The following is a 19990-nucleotide window of genomic DNA, read 5'->3' on the forward strand; positions in this document are numbered from 1 at the left end:
GTTTCTTTGTATCCTCATTTTGGCTGCCTCCCTGTGTTTGTTTCTGTGTATTACTTAATGAGAAGTATGGGGCTCGCTGAGACCCAGTGCTGCTCGTTTGAAAGAATTTAGGAAAAACCTGAAGCAGGATCCAAGACTGGCCAATCCTATGGTTAAGCAAGTGGCAACAGCTTGAAAGTTGTGTGGGGCGGGGCGGGGCGGGGCCTCAGGGAGTCAGCAGGGCGGGGCTACCAGTGTGAGCCAGGTTGCTGGAGTCCCAGATATGGCTTCTGTCTGCCGCCCCCGGGAAGGGCTCACCAAAGGAACAAAGGCCTCTGACAACACGTTTGTCCCCGAGGAAGGCCCCTCTCCAGCGCTCGCTCCAGTGCCAAACAGCTCAGTTCTTCCCTGTGTGTCTCTGGTGCCCCTCGAGCTGCCTCCCCTCTGAGCTTAGAGGGAGAGAGTCCCATAAGTCCATGCGCCGGCCCTTTAGGGATCTGCCTGGGGTTCCAGCCACTTCAGCTTCCCTGAGCCTCAGTTTCCGCTGGTTTTTCCAGCCAGAAGTTATGGGGACTTCTCTTCCTGGCACTGGAACCCTGAACGGGGCACCTGGTGTGGGACGGGGACCCCCTCAGTCCTCAGGAAGGACCTTCCCAGCCGCGGGATCCTCCTGTTTTTTATCCACCACACTTGGGTGTGGGACCAGCCCGTCTCGCCACTGTGCGCTCTGCCGCCACTGCGCCGCCACCGTCCCACCTCGCGCCGCGGCCCGTCCTACTGGTCTGGATGTAGCTGCTTTTTTTTTTTCCCCTTAGTTCCGTAGTTGTACGACTTCCATTCAGCTTGATTTCAGGCGGTTTTGAATGATGGTTGTTCTTTAGTTTAGTTGTAACTTTGATGTGGTTGTGGGAGGACGCGATACCGCGTTTACCTACGCCACCATCTTGACCGGAAGTCGATGCTTAGTTTATTATCATGAAAAGCAAGCAAAATGAAAATCAAAAAGTGTATACAATTTCCATACTTTATTTTATAAAAATTTTAAAAGTATCAATCATTGCTAATTATTTCTGAAGCCACCAGAAGTTTACTTTTCTGGTATTAATGTACATTTATACCAATATGCTTTAATATGTTTTATTGATTTTTTAGAGAGATAGAAACATCAATGTGAGAGAGAAACTGGGATAGGCTATCCCCTGCAAGTCCCCTACTGGGGATCAAGCCAGCAACCTGGGCATGTGCACGCTGCAGTATACTAAGTCATATATTATATTAGTAATAAAAATAAAATATTTGGAACAGAACTACATATCACAATATGCATACATTTCAATACATAATGTAGAGCAAAAAGTAAAGTTTCAGGACTATGTAGAAAATGTAATTTTATTTATGATTTAAAAAGTATAAAACCAATCAGTATTTGTATATATGTGTGAGAGAGATCTAACAAAAAACGAAGGACTGCTATATACTCTATTTAATATATTGATTGCTAACAGGTAGGGACATTCAAAAATGTGGTAGTCTATTCTTAAATATTGATGGGTTTATTTGTGTGATTGACATATGGATGATAATTTTAATTTTACTTTTAACATAAGATTTAAATTTATCATCTTTAGTATTCATTTAATGAAATAATTTATAATATGCAGTGATTTTTATGAATACACAATTTTAAATATATACATAATTTTAAAATAAATTGAAATGTAGTATAAGAAATAACAGATCTAAAAGGAATGATCTCCTATATAAAATATTATTTGCCAAGGACAAAGGCTTCCTCTTCATTCTGATCATTAAAAGCATCCTGGCCTCATCATTAGCCTGTTTTAGCTTCTTTCTATTTTTTTCTTTATCAAAAGACACTATACGTATATACCTTTATATATTCCTGAGAGAATGAAAATTGATTTCAAATGTATTTTAATACTATGGTAATATAACTGGAGACAAATAAGGGTAGTAGAAAATATCTTTCTCTTTTTTATGTATATGCTACAACAACTATAACAGGTATCACTACTTATTTATTATTTGTCATATGCTTCAAGTACTCTGCTCACAGAGTTTATCTCCATTATACACAGAGGGAAGTTGAAACACAGAACAGTTAAGTAACTCACCCAAGTACACACAGCAAATAAGTTGTGGAACCAGGGCTTGAATGACTGCAAATTTTAGTTTACGGAAAAAAAAAATCTTAGGCTACAATTCTCACCAGAACTTTAACTTCATGTTGCTAATAAAAGGTTATTACATATTTCAACATAATATCCTTTAAACCATTCCCAATGCAAATATTTCTTGTTTATAATTAGCACTTACTTTATTGTAAAATGTTATAATAAAGTATAAACTTGGAGTCAGACTCTGGATATATAAGGTTAAAATTAAGGATTTTCGTAGAGAAAAGGGGGAAACAAATGCCCTGAGAAAATATGTAAATAAAGAAATACCCATGGTGCTCCTTGAATATTTGCATGTGAAAATGAAACTATGATTTCTCCCCAAGAACTTCTTGTCACCTCAAAATAAATGAAAGTGAAATATCCTTTGTGCATGGGTATGTATATTTGTGTTTCAAATTAGCTTCAATATTATTCTTCTGTCAATTGTGTTTTGTGTTTGCCTAAATGGCTGTTGGTGGCATCTGCTGTGGGACCAATGACAATAGGGACCTGGTGCATCTAGCTTTTTACTTCTGCTCTTCTGGATGTGTGTGCTGTGATCTGTCATTCCACAGAATGACACGTTTCTTTAAAGCAGAACAGATCCTGTTGCTTTGGGAGTTTTGCTGTCTTAACATATTATTTTTAAAGCCATTTCATGAAGGGATCCCTTAAGAGAGAAACAAATAGCATGTTAAGTAAAAGAATGTAACTCAGTTTTTGGATAATCTTGAACAAACCAAATTTCTACCACCTAAAATATTTTAAATATAAAATAAGAAGCATCTCTCTCCTTGTTCTTCTTCCTCTCTCTCTCTAGTTAAAATAAAATGTAAAAATTAAATAAAATTTAGAGCACTATTATCTACCACACTCTTGTTAAAGTGACTCTCTTATTAAATGTCAATGTAAAAGAAAGAGGAAGAGGAAATTATCTAAAAGAAAATTCAGGAATGCAAAATTATTCTGTAAATTAATATGTTACTTATTTGTTTAATAAAATAATTTAAGGAATCCTTTAACTGAATATGTTGCTTTTCTTCTGGGGGGGGGGGACTTAATTTGGCAGATTTGGGGAGTTTTTTCTTATTCTCAGTGTCTTCAAATCCAGATGCTCAAGTTTCCAAAATGGCTGGAGTCGCCAGATTGTGCTAGGTACAGCTCAGTCGGTAAAGTTTCACTTTTAATTTATTCTGCTTTGATTTGTCTATATTAGTTCCACAGCCCCGTTTGCGTCCTGAGATACCTAAACCCTCTAATTTTTAATCCTGTCTGGACTTTGTCAGGATGAGTTGTCTTGATTCGCAAGATGTCCATCATGTCCAACATTTAGGTTTCATCATTTTCTACTCTTCAAGGTCAGTTAGTTATTCTTCGTTCTATTGTCAAAAACTGTGCTGATATCTCTCATCACCCATTGTCTCGTTCATTCCCTTTTAAAGTGAAATCAGGAGGATCAATTGCCCATGTTTAGTTAGAAATTCGCGCATGTTACTATATGTTATTAGGACCCACTAATCCTAAATTTAAAAAGACTGGCCCTGGCCAGTTTGGTTCAGCATTCGGAGCGTAGGCTTGCAGAACAGAGAGTCCCGGGTTTGGTTCCCGCTAGGGGCATGTACCAAAACAACAGCAACAATAACAACAAAGAAAATAAAAACAACTGAAAGACTTTGAAAACTTATGGTACTACATAAAATAATAACACATTTTAGTCTTTCTACATTGCTGAAAGAGTTATGAGAAAGTGAAGAATGAAGATTCTAGCAGTCTTCATTTCTTTAAACAGTCTATTGATCTGCTGAATATCAACGTGTGGTCCTCATTAGCTGAAATTCTGACAGACCTACATCCCTGGAGGTAAAACCTGTAACAGACTTCTCATACGCAATGGAGAAAAGAGTCTTTATTTCCCTCCTTTATTTTAAAGGGCTCTAAGGCATCCCTGATATGTTACTGCTTGGGGGGAAAAAATGCCATACTTGGACTTAAATTGAATCACATAGATATATTCAAACTGCACCTTGTACAGCCAATAGTATTCACAGTTTATTTTTGAAGTACATAAAACCTGCCTGCCTGCCTGTCTAAACTCATGCAGGAATATTAGTTATTTTGATATTTTAAAAGAAATACACATGATTATTTATCTTCAGTACACTTATGATTATTTATATTCATTATTCTTGAATATTCCATTACTGACTATATGCATTTAAATTATGAATTCTACTAATTTCTGCTAAGCTCCTGAAATTAACCATGTGAAGAAGAGATATTTTATTTTGCATCTTTCTGAGGGTAAATTGACGTAAAATTACTCTCCAGGTAAGTCTATCAGAAAACCTTTACTCGTTAATTACTGTGATTTTCTGGTTTTCATTTAATATGGATTTACTATAATTGCCCCATTCTGGTACTAAATATCACAAAATAAATAGGATTGCTTGTTTGTCCTTTATCATTGATTTGTCATGCAAATTCTGTGAAAATCATAATACCTTAAAAATACACTAAAGCCCTGGCCAGTTTTGCTCAGTGGTTAGACCATCGGCCTGTGGTCCAGAGAAACCCGGGTTCAGTTCCTGCTAAGGGCGCATACCTCAGTTGCAGTTTGTGTCCGGCCCTGGTTGGGTTGTGTGGATGGCACCCACTCAATGTGTCCCTTTCATGTCGATGTTTCTCTCTTTCTCTCTCTTCCTCTCTCTCCCTCTCGCTCTAGCCGAACAAAAAAAGGAAAAAAATGTCCTCAGGTGAGGATAAAAAAAAAATACACTAACGTCATATATTCCCTATACTTCTAAATGTTCTTCTTCCTCTAAATGGAATATATTCTACTGGCAAATAATTTGATTTTTAATTATATATATATATATATATATATATATATATATATATATATATAAAGCAGTGAGCCTGGCTGGTATGGCTCAGTGGTTGAGTGTTGACCCATGCATCAGGAGGTCGCCAGTTCGATTCCTGGTCAGGGCACATGCCCATGTTGTGGGCCAAATCCCCAGTGGGGGACAGGCTGGAGGCAACCAATTGATGTTCTCTCTCATCAATGTTTTTGTCTCTCTCCCTCTCCCTTCTTCTCTCTAAAATCAATAAAAAGAAGAAAAAAAAAGCAGTGAGATAATATTGAGTAAATAATAGTGAATGTAAAATACTGATCTTAAATTCACATGGCTTGATTTTATTGAAAGATTGTCTCTCTATAATGGGAAGATAAAATTATAATGCAGGAAAATTATTTGTAAATTGCACAATATATGATAATCTAAGTTAAATTATGGTGATTTTAAAAGGTTTAGAATTTCTTTAGACAGTTTATGTCTCACAAGTATGTAGGATATAAATCTTTGAAATTGCCATTTAAAACATGTCCCTATGGATTGCATGTTCCAAAGCATGTAATAACATACACAAAGTTTTAAACAAATTCAGTATATTTAAAATATATCATAAATGTTGCTTAAATTTATAGTCTGCAAATGACTATTTTTTATTAGAGGTTTATTTGAAGGATGAGTTTGCAATGTAATTTGAAAATATATTAGCTAAGTTTTATTTTTCTGGAATTAATATAATGTGTCATAAATAAAACTCTCATTATGGACACACACACACACGCACACACACACAGTTCTCTAAGGCAGGTAAAATGAATAACTTTTTTTTTTATCCTCACCCGAGGACATTTTTCCATTTTTTGTTCAGATAGAGTGGGAGGGAGAGAGAGAGAGAAAAATATCAACGTGAAAGGGACACATTGAGTGGTCGCCACCGGCACGACCAACCAGGGCCGGGGACAAACTGCAACCAAGGTACCTGCCCTTAGCGGGAATCGCACCGGAGTCTCCCTGGACCGCAGGCTGATGCTCTAACCACTGAGCCAAACTGGTCAGGGCAAAATGAATAACTCTTACCTCAATGGTCCTGAATGATTTTAAGTATTCTGCTCACACTAATGTTACTTTGCTTTGAACTTTCTGCAACGGAAGTCATAGACAAGGGCCTCACACTGACAAATATGTTAACCACATATGCAACAATGAAGAACACTTACGAGATATCCCAATAAGTATGCCACATGGTTCTGCTATTTCATAACCCATATTAATGGCAGACCAAAATTTAAAAATATATGAATTTCATGTCAATACCCTGCATGAAACCTTTCGTTAGCTTCTCATTCAAAAACATAAGAATGAAATCCAAACTCTTTAATATGGAGGGAAGAAGCGTGCACTGTTTGGCTGTCTGCCATCACTAACCATTTCAGCCTCATTTGCTATACTACTACCTCCTTTGTATGCTCAAGGCACACAGCTGCTGCTGGGTTAATGAAATATGCCACGCACTCTCATAACTGAGATATTGATTCTTACTGTTTCCTCAGTCTAGCTCACTCCTCCAACACCCCTGCTATTTTTCTGTTCACTAACTCCTACTTATACTTTAGGGCTCCACACTAATACATTTTCAGAGAAGGCTGAACTGGGCTTCCCCACTGATCAGTCTCTATTACCAAACGCTGGTATTACACTTTTTTCTTTTTTGCAGTACATCTTACAATTTTTAATGCTATAATTATTTGGGTAATTATTTGTTTATGGTTATTTCTTCCTCTGGACTGTGAGTTTCCAGGGGAAAGGGATCTTTGATCATTATTGCATCCCCAGTAATATGCACTTCTTAATAGACATGCAGTTACATGTAAAATAATTCTTGAAAATACAAACATAATATCACTTGAAAGATAGAAATATTTCTGAATAGTAGTTGAAGGTTATGCCTATATGCTAGATTCTGTGGGTACAGTTAAATATAATTGCTGTTCTGCTAGAACGTACAGTCTGATGATTGGTAGTACAAATAAATGTGGTAAAAATTTATTAGGTAGAGACCTAGTCTTGTGTGGTGGTATTACGGCACTTATAGATACTTATGCTTCGTCTGGAACAATAATTCAGTGTTTGTCAATTAAAAATGAAAGATGTAAGAAAGAGCATATAAGTGGCATTGTGAGAAGCTCCATTTAAAAAAGAGTGAAGAATGTGTGTAGTTAAATTTTATCATGTAATTAATAGAAACACAACAAAAAACTTAAAGCAGAAATATGATGAGTGAGTGTGTGTGTATGTGTGTGTGTGTGTGTTTTAGAAAGACCTTTCTGAAAAAAAAGGATAAAGTCTTACTAATTCAAGGTTAGGCCACATACCAGCGACATGAGAGTCTCCTCGAAGTTAGATAGAATGGATTATCTCAGGCCTTCCCAGAATTATTGAACTAGACTGCACATTTTAGGAAGAGCCCAGTTGATTTTTATACACTTCTAAAGTTTGAGAAACACTGCTATAGATGATGGGCTAGAGAGAAGAAAAAATTAGAATGAAAAACAAATGTATAAGAAGTTATTTCAAAAACACAGAGGCTTGAGGACAATAACAGGGACTAATAAAACAAGAGGTCTAAATTTACATATACTTGCAATACAATCTTTTCAAATTAAAATCCGTGTCCACAGATTCCATATGATTTCACTGTGGTAGGACAGAAGAGCATTCAGCAAACTTCACTTCCTATTCTTACTCCCCACCTCCGTAGAAATGGGTGTGGAGGCCACTACAAAAATACCTGAGCAATCTCCCTGCTCCTGTCCCTTGACTTCTGTCTTGAGCATGAGATGTTTTGGGCCAATGGGGTGCTTGCAGATATGAAGAAAGCAGTGGATGTCAGTATGTTTGAATATTTTTTGTTGTCATTGTTTTTTTCTTATGCTGTTTCCAAAAAAAAACATGCCCCGGGTAGCCAGCTAGGATAAAAAAAATAAATAAAAAAAAAAAAAAATTACAGCTACATAGAGGTGACCTGAACTGAATAATTTCTTTAAATATATTGTGCCCACTCTTCAACATATTTTATTTAATATATATTTTCAGATGATTTTCTCCAAGAATACAACAACAAAAGTCTGTTGGACATCTGAACGAATATCACTAATGGCATTAATTTGGGAATGTTAAAACTTTTTGTTTCCCATCCAAGAACATCTAATTTTATGTCCTTCAAAGAGGTTATATATTTTAGTATATGCCATGTAACATTGTTATAAAGCTTATTACAAATATTTTACAACTCTACTAATATTCCAAACAAAAATATCTTGTTTACCTATGTGTTTTATTAACACACACAGAGAAAGCATTTCATATTTAAAATATTTCTGTATTCACCTTACTGAATTGATTATGTTTCTTTGGTGAACCATGATTAACATAGAGGGATAGGGATTTTTGTTTTAAAGTTTCTCTCAGTATAAAGCATGTTGTCCATTTCCTGTCATGATGTTTGTGGCTCAAGAAATAAGCTCTGGCAGCCGATGTGGGCTGTCCCTGGCGGGTTGTCTCCAGCCTTTTTATAGTTAAAATCTTTTCCCATGTGGTCAGTCCATGGGCTGTGCTACAGAGCAGATAGACGGTTCACGTGAAAACTCAGAGCTCCACTGCAGGCATTCAGAGAGACAGGCAGGAGTTGCAAAGCCATTTATTTATTTATTTTTAATTTATCTTTATTGTTGAAAATATTACAGATGTTCTTCCTTTTTTTTCCCCCATTGACACCCTCTTCCATGCTCCTGCCTTCCCACCACTTTCACCTCCCTGTTGTCTGTGTCCATTGGTTGTGCATATATGCACATAAGTTCTTTGGTTTCTCTCTTCCCAACTCCCATTCCCCTTTTCTCTGAGGTTTGCCAGTCTGTTTCCTATTTCCAAGTCTCTGAATCTATTTTGTTCATCAGCATCTTTTGTTATTATACTCCACATATAAGTGAGATCATGTGGTACTTGTCTTTCTCTGACTAGTTTATTTTGCTTAGCATAATGCTCCCCAGGTCCCGACATGTCAGCTCAAAGGGTAAGAGATGATTCTTTTTTCCAGCTGCATAGTATTCCATTGTATATATGTACCACAGCTTTTTTTCCCACTAACCTACCGTTTGGCACTAGGGCTGTTTTGAGGTCTTAGTTATTGTAAATAGTTCTGCTATGAACGTAGGGTGCATATGTTCTTTATGATTGGTGTTTTAGGTTTCTTAGGATATATTCCTAGAAATGGGATCACTGGGTCTAACAGCAGTTCCATTTTTTATTTTTTGAAGAAACACCATAGTGTTTTCCATAGTGGCTGCACCAGTCTGCATTCCCACCAGCGGTGTACTAGAGTCCCCTTTTCTCCACATCCTCACCAGCACTTGTTGCTTAATGATTTGTTGATGGCAGCCATTCTGGTAGGTGGTGATACCTTATAGTAGTTTTAATTTGCATATCACTGATGATTAGTGATGTTGAGAATTTTTTTCATATGTCTCTTGGTTATTTGTATGTCCTCCTTGGAGAAGTGTCTATTCAGGTTCTCTGTCCATTTTTTAATTAGATTGTTTGTCTTTCTTTTTTTCAGTTGTATGAGTACTTTATGTATTGTGGACATTAACCTCTTAGCTGATGTATCATTGGCAAATATGTTCTCCAATACAGTGGGTTCAATTTTCATTTTGATGCTGGTTTCTTTTGGTATGCAGAAGCTTTTTAGTTTAGTTTACTTTTTTTTTTTTTTCTATTTTTTATTTAATTGATTATTTTTGTTAACAAATATTTCTCTTTTTTTCTGCCACTGATACCCCCCATCCCCTCTCTCCCCGCCCTGTCCTCAGCTTTTTGTCCATTTCCATTGGTCATGCATACATGCATATAAGTTCTGTGGTTTTTCTCCCCCTAAACCCCTCTTCTGGGGATTGTCAGTCTGTACACCACTTCCACATCTCTGGTACTACCCCATTCCTCAGACTGTTATGTTTATTATATTCCACAAATAAGTGAGATCATGTGATATTTTTCTTTCTCTGCTTGGCATGTTTCACTTAGGATAATACTCTCCAGGTCCCTCCATGCTGTCTCAAAGGATAAGAGAACTTTCCTTCTTACAGCTGCATAGTACTCCATCGTATAAATGTACCACAGCATCTTAGCTATTGCGAATAGTGCTGCTATGAACATGGGGGTACATATATTCTCTCTGATTGGTGTTTCAGGCTTCTTAGGGTATATTCCTAGAAGTGGGATCATTGGGTCAAATGGAAGTTCAATTTTTAATTTTATGAGGTAACACCATATTGTTTTCCATAGTGGCTGCACCAGTCTGCATTCCACCAGCAGTGTACTAGAGTCCCCTTTGCTCCACACCCTCTCCAACACTTGTTGTTTGATGATTTGTTGATGGTAGCCATTCTGATAGGTGTGAGGTGATCCTTCATTGTTGTTTAATTTGCATCTCTCTGATGATTAATGATGTTGAGGATTTCTTCATATGTCTCTTAGCCATTTGTATGTCCTGTAAGAGAGGTGTCTATTTAGTTCCTCTGCTCAATTTTTAAATGGTTTTTATGTCTTCCTTTTGTTGAGTTGTATGAGCACTCTATATATCTTGGAAATTAAGCCCTTATCTGATTAATCATTAGCAATGATGCTCTCCCATACAGTGGGTTGCCTTTCCATTTTGATGATTGTATCTTTTGCTGTGCAGAAGCTTTTCAGTTTGATGTAGTCCCATGTGTTCACTTTCTCCTTTGTTTCTGTCACCTTAGGTGATGTATCAGTGAAAATTCTGCGGCATATGATGTCTAAAATTTTGTTGCCTACATTTTCTTCTAGGATTTTTATGGATTCATGTGCCACATTTAAGTCTTTTATCTATTTTGAGTTTATTCTTGTGTATGGTGTAAGTTGATGGTCTAGTTTCATTTTATTTGCATGTAGCTGTCCAATTTTTCCAACACCATTTATTAAAGAGGCTGTCTTTACTCTACTGTATGCTCTTGCCACCTTTGTCAAATGTTAATTGACCATATTATCTTGGGTCCATTTCTCGGTTCTCTATTCTGTTCCATTGATCTATCTGCCTGTTCTTGTGCCAGAACCAGGCTGTTTTGATTATAGTGGCTTTGTAGTATAACCTGAAATCTGGTAATGTGATTCCTCCTACTTTGTTCTTCATTTTCAAGATGGCTGTGGCTATTCAGGGTCTTTTTTGGTTCCATATGAACTTTTGAAGTATTTGTTCTAGTTGTGTGAAGTATGACATTGGTATTTTGATGGGGATTGCATTGAATTTATAGATTACATTGGATAGTATGGACATTTTAATGATGTTAATTTTTCCAATCCATGAGCAAGGTATGTGCTTCCACTATTTTATATCTTCCTCTAATTCTTTTTTCAATGACTGAACTTTTCTATGAATAGGTCCTTTATTTCTTTGGTTAAGTTTATTCCTAGGTATCTTAATTTTTTTGCCACAATGGTAAATGGAATCGTTTTTTCAGGTTCTCTTTCTGTGAGTTCATCATTCGTGTATAAGAATGCCGTTGGTTTCTTGACATTAATTGTGTATCTCTCCTGCTACTTTGCCAAATTCAGACTTTTGATGGAGTCTTTAGGGTTTTCTATGTACAATATCATGTCATCTGCAAATAATGACAGTTTCACTTCCTCCTTTCCAATTTGGATTCCTTTTATTTTTTCTTCCTGTCTGATTGCTGTGGCTAAGCCTTCCAGTACTATGTTAAATAACAGTGGCAAAAGTGTGCATCCTTGTCCTTTTCCTATTTTTAAGGAAAATGCATTTAGTTCTTGCACATTGAGTATGATGTTGGATGTAGGTCTTTCATATATGCCCTTTATTATGTCGAGATATGATCCCTCTATTCCCAGATTGCTGAGCGTTTTTATCAGAAATGGATGCTTTTTCAGCGTCTATTGATATGATCATATAATTTTTGTCTCTCATTTTGTTAATATGGTGTATTACATTCATTGATTGGCAAATATTGTACCAGCCTTGCATCCCTGGAATGAAATCCCCTTGGTCCTGGTGAATAATTTTTTTGATGTATTGCTGGATTCAATTTGCTAGTATTTTGTTCAGGATTTTGACATCTATGTTCATCAGGGATATTGGCCTGCAGTTTTCTTTATTTGTAGTGTTTTTTTCTGGTTTTGGAATTAGAATTATGCTGGACTCGTAAAACGAGTTTGGAAGTCTTTCTTCTTCTTGAATTTTTTGAAATAGTTTGAGGAGAAAGTGTGTTAGTTCTTCTTTGAATGTTCGGTAAAACTCTCCCGTGAAGCCATCCGGGCCTGGGCTTTTGTTTGCTGGAAGAGTCTTGATTATATCTTCAATTTCCTTAGTTGTTATTGGTCTGTTCAAGTTTTCTGTCTCTACCCAGTCCAGTTTCAGGAGACTATGTGTTTCTAGAAATTTGTCCATTTTGCTTAAATTGTCAAATTTTTTGCTGTATAATTGTTCATAATATCTGTTAATGAACCTTTGTATTTCTGTGGTGTCAGTTATTATTTCTCCTCTTTCATTTCTGATTTTGTGTATTTGGTTTATCTCTCTTTGTTTCTTGGTGAGTCTAGCTAAGGGTCCATCAGTCTTGTTTATCTTTTCAAAGAACTGGCTCTTTATTTCATTGATCCTTTGAATTTTTTATTTATTTTTTTGTCTCCATGTCATTTATTTCTGCTCTGATCTTTACTATTTTCTTCCTTCTACTTTCTCTGGGGTTTTCTGTTTGTTTGCTTTCTAGTTCTTTAAGTTGTGATGTTAGATAGTCTATTAGAAATTTTTCTTGCTTCTTGAGGTAGGCCTGTAGTGCTATGAACTTCCCTCAGAACTGCTTTCACTGCATCCCATAGATTTTGTGTTGTTGTGTGTTCATTTTCATTGGTTTCCAGGAAGTTTTTAATTTCTTCCTTGATCTCCATGGTAACCCATTCATTGTTCAATAACATTCTATTTAGCTTCCATGTGTTCAAATGTCTTAGCATGTTCTTGTTGCAATTAATGTTTATTTTTATGCCATTGTGATCTGAGAAAATGTTTGATATGATTAATCTTCTTGAACTTGTAGATATTTAGTTTGTGCCCTAACATGTGGTCTATCTTTGAGAATGTCCCACGTGCACTTCAGAAGAATGTGAATTCTGCAGTTTTGCAGTGTAATTCTCTGTAAATATCTATTAAATTAATTTGATCTAGTGCTTCATTTAGAGTGTGTTTCCATGTTAAATTTTTGTCTAGGCGTTCTATCCAGTGATGTTAGTGGGTGTTGAAGTCCCCTGCTATGATTGTATTGCTATTGATGTCTCCTTTGTAACCTTCTAGAAGATTTTTAATATATATTGGGTGCATATATGATTACCAAGGTTATATCTTCCTGTTGGATAGATCCTTTCAATATTATGTAGTGGCCTTCTTTGTCTCTAGTTATGGCCTACATTTTGAAATCTACTTTATTAGATAAGAGTATCGCTACCCCACTTTTTTGTTTTGTTTTGTTTTGTTTTGTTTTCTGTTTGCTTGGAAGATTTTTTTCCATCCCTTCAGTTTCAACCTATGTGAGTCTTTTGTTGTGAGGTGGGTCTCTTGTAAACAACATATATGTGAGTCATGCTTTCTCATTCAGTCAGCTACTCTGTGTCTTTTTATCAGAGTATTCAAACCATTCACATTTAAGGTGATAATTGATATGTACTTATTTATTGCCATTTTTGTTTAGTGTGGTTCTATTTTTCTTCCTATTTCTTCTACTAATACAGCAGTCCTTTTAGCATATCTTGCTGTGCTGGTTTGGTGTTAATATATTCCCTTAACCTGTTTTTTGTCTAGGAAGCTCTTTATTTCACCTTCTATTTTGAATGACTTGCTGGGTAGAGTAGTCTTGGATTCAGATTCTTGTTTTTCATGACCTTGATTACTTCATGCCATTCCCTTCTGGCCTGTAGTGTTTCTTGTGAGAAGACAGCTGAGAGCCTTATGGGGTTTCCTTTGTAGGTAATCTGTTGCTTATCTCTTGCTGCCCTTAGAATTCTCTCTTTGTCTTTAATTTTTGGCATTTTAATTACTATGTGTCTTGGTGTGGGCCTGTTTGGGTTCTTTTTACTTGGGGCTCTCTGTGCTTCTTGAACTTGAATGCCTCCTTCCTTCACCAAGTTCGGAAAGTTTTCTGTCACTATTTCTTCAAATATACTCTCTAACCCTTGCCCATTTTCTTCCTCTTTGGTGACTCCTATGATGTGAATGTTATTATGTTTCCAGTTGTCCCACAGTTCTCTTAAGCTATCTTCCTGTTTTTTCATTGTTTTTTCCCTTTGGTTTTCTAATTGGTTGATTTTTTCTACCCTGTCTTCTAATTCACTGCTCCGGTCCTCGGCTTCCTCTACTCTGCTTGTTAGTCCTTCCAATGCATTCTTTATTTCTGCTATGTCATTTTTTTCATTTCCATTTGGTTGGTTTTCAATGTTTCTATATCTTTACTCATGGTGCTTATATCTTTACTTATGCTGTTGAGCTTCTTCAAGATCATGTCTCTGTACTCTACCTCTGATAATTTGTTTAACTGCATTTCATTTATCTCATCTTCGATAGAGTTCTCTTGTTCTTTTATTTGGGATTTCTTTCTTTGTTTCACCATTTTGGCTATCTCAGTGGATTTTGGAGCCTGCCAAATATTCCCTGTGGGTGTTGGTGTTCTGCTATTTGTGGCTCTCTCTACTAGGTTTGGATGGGCCTGGGTGGGCCCACGTTAAGCACCACTGTCACGTCTTACTTTCCTGGGTAGATCTGCAAGCCCAGGAAAGGTTCAGTTATCCTCTAGCTTTTTCCTGGAGGCTAGTAGTCTCAGTTACTCAGTGCCTTGGAATGTAGCCCTGGTGTTTTGCATAAGAGGATTTCCAGAGGGTGGGATAGATGCTGGTTGTTAATGAGCCTCCATTTGCATTGTTTTTGCCTCACCTGGGAAAGGCTGAATCTCCGGGGGTGGGGTGGGGGGGTGCTGTGTCTTTTCCCCACTGCTCTGGGTAGCAGCACACTGCTCACAGTTTTTTTGGGGCTGCAACTCAGCAAAAACTCTGAGTGCCCTCCAAATCCCAGTGTCCCCACAGAGTTCTAGCCCACTCTGCCCTCCATCTGTGGTAGCCCCTAGGTGAGTGGCTGTGGCTATTTTAGCACTCTGTCCTGGCTCTCTGTGCTGTGGAGCAGGCTTGGTCTTTATTCCCCAAGGGCACTGCTCACAGCTAAGACTGCTGCTGTCCATGAGCTCTCAGCCCGCCACCCTCTCGCACCTCCGCAGATCCTACCAGTGTCCCTGGTTATATGATCCTATCCTGTTGCTTTTTTCGAAGGGTTTGTCTTTATTTTAGTTGTAGTTCCTGTTTGGTCTTGGGAAATTGTCTGTGTAGCTTCCATTCACTCCACCTCCATTTTCAGATCCTCTGTGTCTATCTTGTGCACAACTGGGTCACACAGGCCCCTGTGGTGCTTCAGCACCCCACAGGTCCTGAGGGTAACTAGAATGCAAGACCCTGCTGGGTGGCACAGGCCTCTCTGGTGCCCCTGCACCCTCTAGGTCCCACGGGTGGGCAGTTGGATTACACCAATCTTTCTCGGGCTCTGGCTTCCCACTGCTTTTGTGAGCTGCTGGACCACACAGGCCTCTGTGGAGCCACAGGTTCTGCCGCTGGTGGCTGGGGAGTGCTGCTGCCCAGTGGGGCTCAACTTCCACTCAGCTTTTGCTGTAGTTTTGGGGGATGGGTCTCAGCTGGTGGTCTGTGCCTCTGTTCCTGGGGGTATATCTCGACTTTGATCTGGCTTCTACTATGGGGGATGGTGCTGGGCTTCTCTGGACAGCACCTTGGCAGCTCCACTACTATGCACTGGTCTGTGTTGACACAGTGTCCACTGGTCCGATGGTGCCAGATGTGCTGGTGGGCTCAGGTTGCTGGGCCCTAGCCGCTCCCACTGCTTCCTCCCAGGGAAGACCAGGGATCTTCCAAAACGGTGGGACCTCCCCAAGGTGCATGGAGAAGCGCCCTGAAGGGCCGCTTACTGTGGTAGCCGGCTGCTCAGTCCACAACACAGGAACCGTCTGCTCTGTGTCTCTGCACTGCAGGAGTTTGGTTGTCCACCTTCACGTCCACTCACACTCTCTCACACACTAACTCACTCTGTCACACACTCACCCTCCCTCTGGTCCTGCCAGCCACCATCTTCCTATTCCTATTTCGCTTTTTAGTTTGATGTAGTCTCATTTATTACAATTTTCCTTTGTTTTTCTTGCCCTGGGCAATGTATCAGTGAAAATCTGCTACGTGTGATGTCTGAGATTTTGCTGCCTACATTTTCTTCTAGGATTTTTATGGTTTCACAACTTACATTTAAGTCTTTACTCCATTTTGAATGTATTCTTGTGTCTGCTATAAGTTGTATAGCCATGTAGAACCTAGCTCCAGAAGGTGGTAATATCACTTCCACTATACAATATTGTCAATAGCCACTAAAAGTGGTGCAGATTATAAGTGGTGGAGACATGGACTCCTTTTCTTGATGGAAAAGATATCAAAAATTGTAGTAAATATGTTTTGAAACTGTCAAAAACCATTAGGTTAGCCATTGTATTGTTGAAGATTTTAGATTATAAAATAATCTTATAACTAATTTTTTTGGAGACGCTTTATAATTAAATTTTTATAGAAATATTTAAAAAGTGAACTTCACAATGGTCTAAATTAAGGAATACAAGTAAGAAAAGATAATATATACATATCTTACCTGAAACTCTTATAGGTAAGAAATATTAGTGGTAGTCAAATTTATAATTCAGTTTTTAAATTATAGGATCATAATTGTATTACAACTGGATCTGGAAAGGGTCAATATAACTTATAGATATTTAGAGTAATCACTGGAGCTCTGGGTTTCTTGTTGGAGAAAGGATGATCGTATGTTCATTTGTACAAAAAGTTAGTTAAAACCTACTAGACACGTGCATGGTTTTACTGTTGTGGTTCAGAAGTTAGATACAGGTAGAAAAAAGTATAAAAAGGAGACTTCAACAATTCCAAAAGATAGTATTTTTTTTTCTAAAAATCAAGAGAGATGGTAGAAAATCATGGTCCCGAAATTGTTTTGTAAGCAGAGTTATAACTGTGATTCTGCCGGTGAAAGGTATTTGTGGAAGATTTGGAAGACAGAGTTGAAAGCCTCCTGAGATGTGAACTGGAGACAATGGCTGGGGACGCTGGCCAGCTGCAGTTTGCCGTGGCTCCTGGGAAGACATCTCCGATCAGTTCTGTTACCGTCTGGGAAGAGTCTGTGCTTCTGGAGTTCTGGATTTCACACTGTTTCAGTACCCTGACTCTTGAGCCTACCAGTCATTGCAAAAGCCTACAATGGCCTGTTAAATTCTTTCTTACTGAGATTATTGAAAATAATTTGAAATTTTTTTGGTAACCCTTGCCAGATCGAACACAAAAACAACATATTTCAGAAAATGATACTAGCTTTTACTATTTATGAGGATATCAATGATATTTTTTATGATGATTTTTTCTTTCAGCCCAAAAGGCTTAGGGCACACAACACATAATTAAACAATACAAAATAATTTAAATATAAAAATAAATTCATCTGAACATCTCAACATTTTGTCTACTATCATCTATCTATCTTTCTATCTACCATTTATCTGTCAGTTATCTATCATCTATTCATGCAAATTTTCCTACCTATATTCTTCTTTTACTTCTAAATGCCTCTTGGTATCCAAATAAATTTAGGTGTTCCTTGTTAAGTAAATTTTAATCAAATTTTATATAATTAAGTCATATATTTTTCTAATTATATACTCTTAAGATATCTTATTTAGATAGTTTCCAGAACATGAAAGATACACATACAAAAAATATTTCTGTGCAGACAAACTATGTACCTTTTATAGATACAAAGTATATGATGGAGGATTAAAGTTTCTGAAAATCTTACATCTAATATTTCATGATAACTTTGTTCCAGCAATGTCCCTAGACTGTTTTGGGGGAAAAAATTTTGCTAAACTCTTCATCTTTGAAAAGGCTGACATAGAATGTTTGATCAGAGCTGTCAGGCATTCTAAATAATTAGCAGAACAGATTCATTTGTTTTCATTTTTTTAAACTACTTACACTGATGTCAACACTATCCAAAGTCATCACATAATCACTGTGCTGTGAAAATAAAGTCAAATGCATCATTAAATGTGTTGATCAGCAATTGTTAGTGTGAGAAAAGGGACATATTACAGGAAGAAAGACCAGCTGCTTTCTCAGAAAGAGAGAGACAGGCAGAGAGAAAGCAAGAGCAAGTGAGAAGGAGAGAGCAAGAGAGAGAAAAGTAGGTCTATTTATCGAACATGTGGTGTTCCCAGGAGGGAACTAAAAACATATCTTAATATGCAAATTTTCTAATATGTGTAAGTATCCTAATAAAATTATCATTTACATAGTGCATATAAAATGTTAATTTGATATCAAAGCTGATTCCTTAACCCAATGAAGTCATTAAAGTATGAAATTTCATAATCATATTCAGAGTCTCACATTCCTGAATGGTTATGAAATAACAGCCCAAGATTCATTAGCTTACAATTCTGCTACTCATTTTCATCAATTTGAAGTCTCAGTTGAGAGATGATATTTTGCTACTATGTCAATCTGGACTCTTTTTGGAAATAAATTAAATTAAAATTACAAAGCCTTATTGAATAAAATAATTTATGGTATATTAATTAGTATCAAATTAAAATTAAAGTGTCTTTGTCTTTTGCAAATATTAATTATAACTGAGCATTCTTTGTTCATAATATTAAAAATCAAAATTATTCCTGTACTTCATAACCAGAACAGGAAGGAGGAATGTTAACAAAGTGTTACTGCATGAAACAAAATCTTATTTTGGGGAGAAAAATGATGTCAGTGTCCTTTGCTAACCTGATGCACCTAACATAAAAATAATGTATTGTTGTTATATTCAGTGTTTTATCCCATAAAAGTGTATTCTACATTGGTGTTCAAAACTTTTCTCAAATGTCAATCTTATTTGGGTACCAGTCTGACAGAGATCATATTGTGCATTCAACCAATCATTTTCTTTTTCCTCTCACCATACAGAAAAATACCCTGCCTATACTTCAGGACTTTCAGGGCCATTTGACAATTCTAGACAGTTGAATGTGGATATACATCATATTTACCAGTTATATGCTCTAAAATGTCCATAGAATTCTGCATCTTCTTGTCCAGCCTACCCACTTTTTTCAGATAGATGATATCAGGGTAACCTCAAAGCCATGTGCTAATAATAGCAAATTGAAGTATAGATGACACCTTGAATAAGGGCATGGAGTAGTCATCTTTTCCTTTGTCCCACCAACCACAATGGGCTATAAGGTGAGTGAATGATACATGTTTATTGTGCAAAGAACCTTGAAATGTATCTATTAGGTAGAGTAGCTCACATTAAATAGTTGACTACACAATTCCTAATTAAAACACATGCAGACAGATTTACTATCACTTTATATGGTAATACTATAATTGACCATACTTTAAAATAAAATATCAATATAATAATAGCAACCAATTATGTATAACATTTACCCTTTCTTGAATTTATTAGAAGTTCCTTAACAAGCTGAATACATTTTGATTTAATCAGTAACAAACATGGATTTCAGAGAAGATCATTATTTCAAGGTCACATTTTGCAATAACGCATGCCTCCTTTTATTGCACTTGGCTATATTGTTTTCACAGATACAACATTTTTTTTTTTTTTACAAATTGAAGGTTTCTGGCAATCCTGCACTGAGCAAGCCCACTGGCACCATTTCCCCAACAGCATTTATTACTTTGTGTCTCTGTGTCACATTTTGGTAGTTCTCACAAAATTCC

Source organism: Molossus molossus, unplaced genomic scaffold (assembly GCF_014108415.1).
Source record: "Molossus molossus isolate mMolMol1 unplaced genomic scaffold, mMolMol1.p scaffold_m16_p_1, whole genome shotgun sequence".
NCBI classification, from domain to species: domain Eukaryota; kingdom Metazoa; phylum Chordata; class Mammalia; order Chiroptera; family Molossidae; genus Molossus; species Molossus molossus.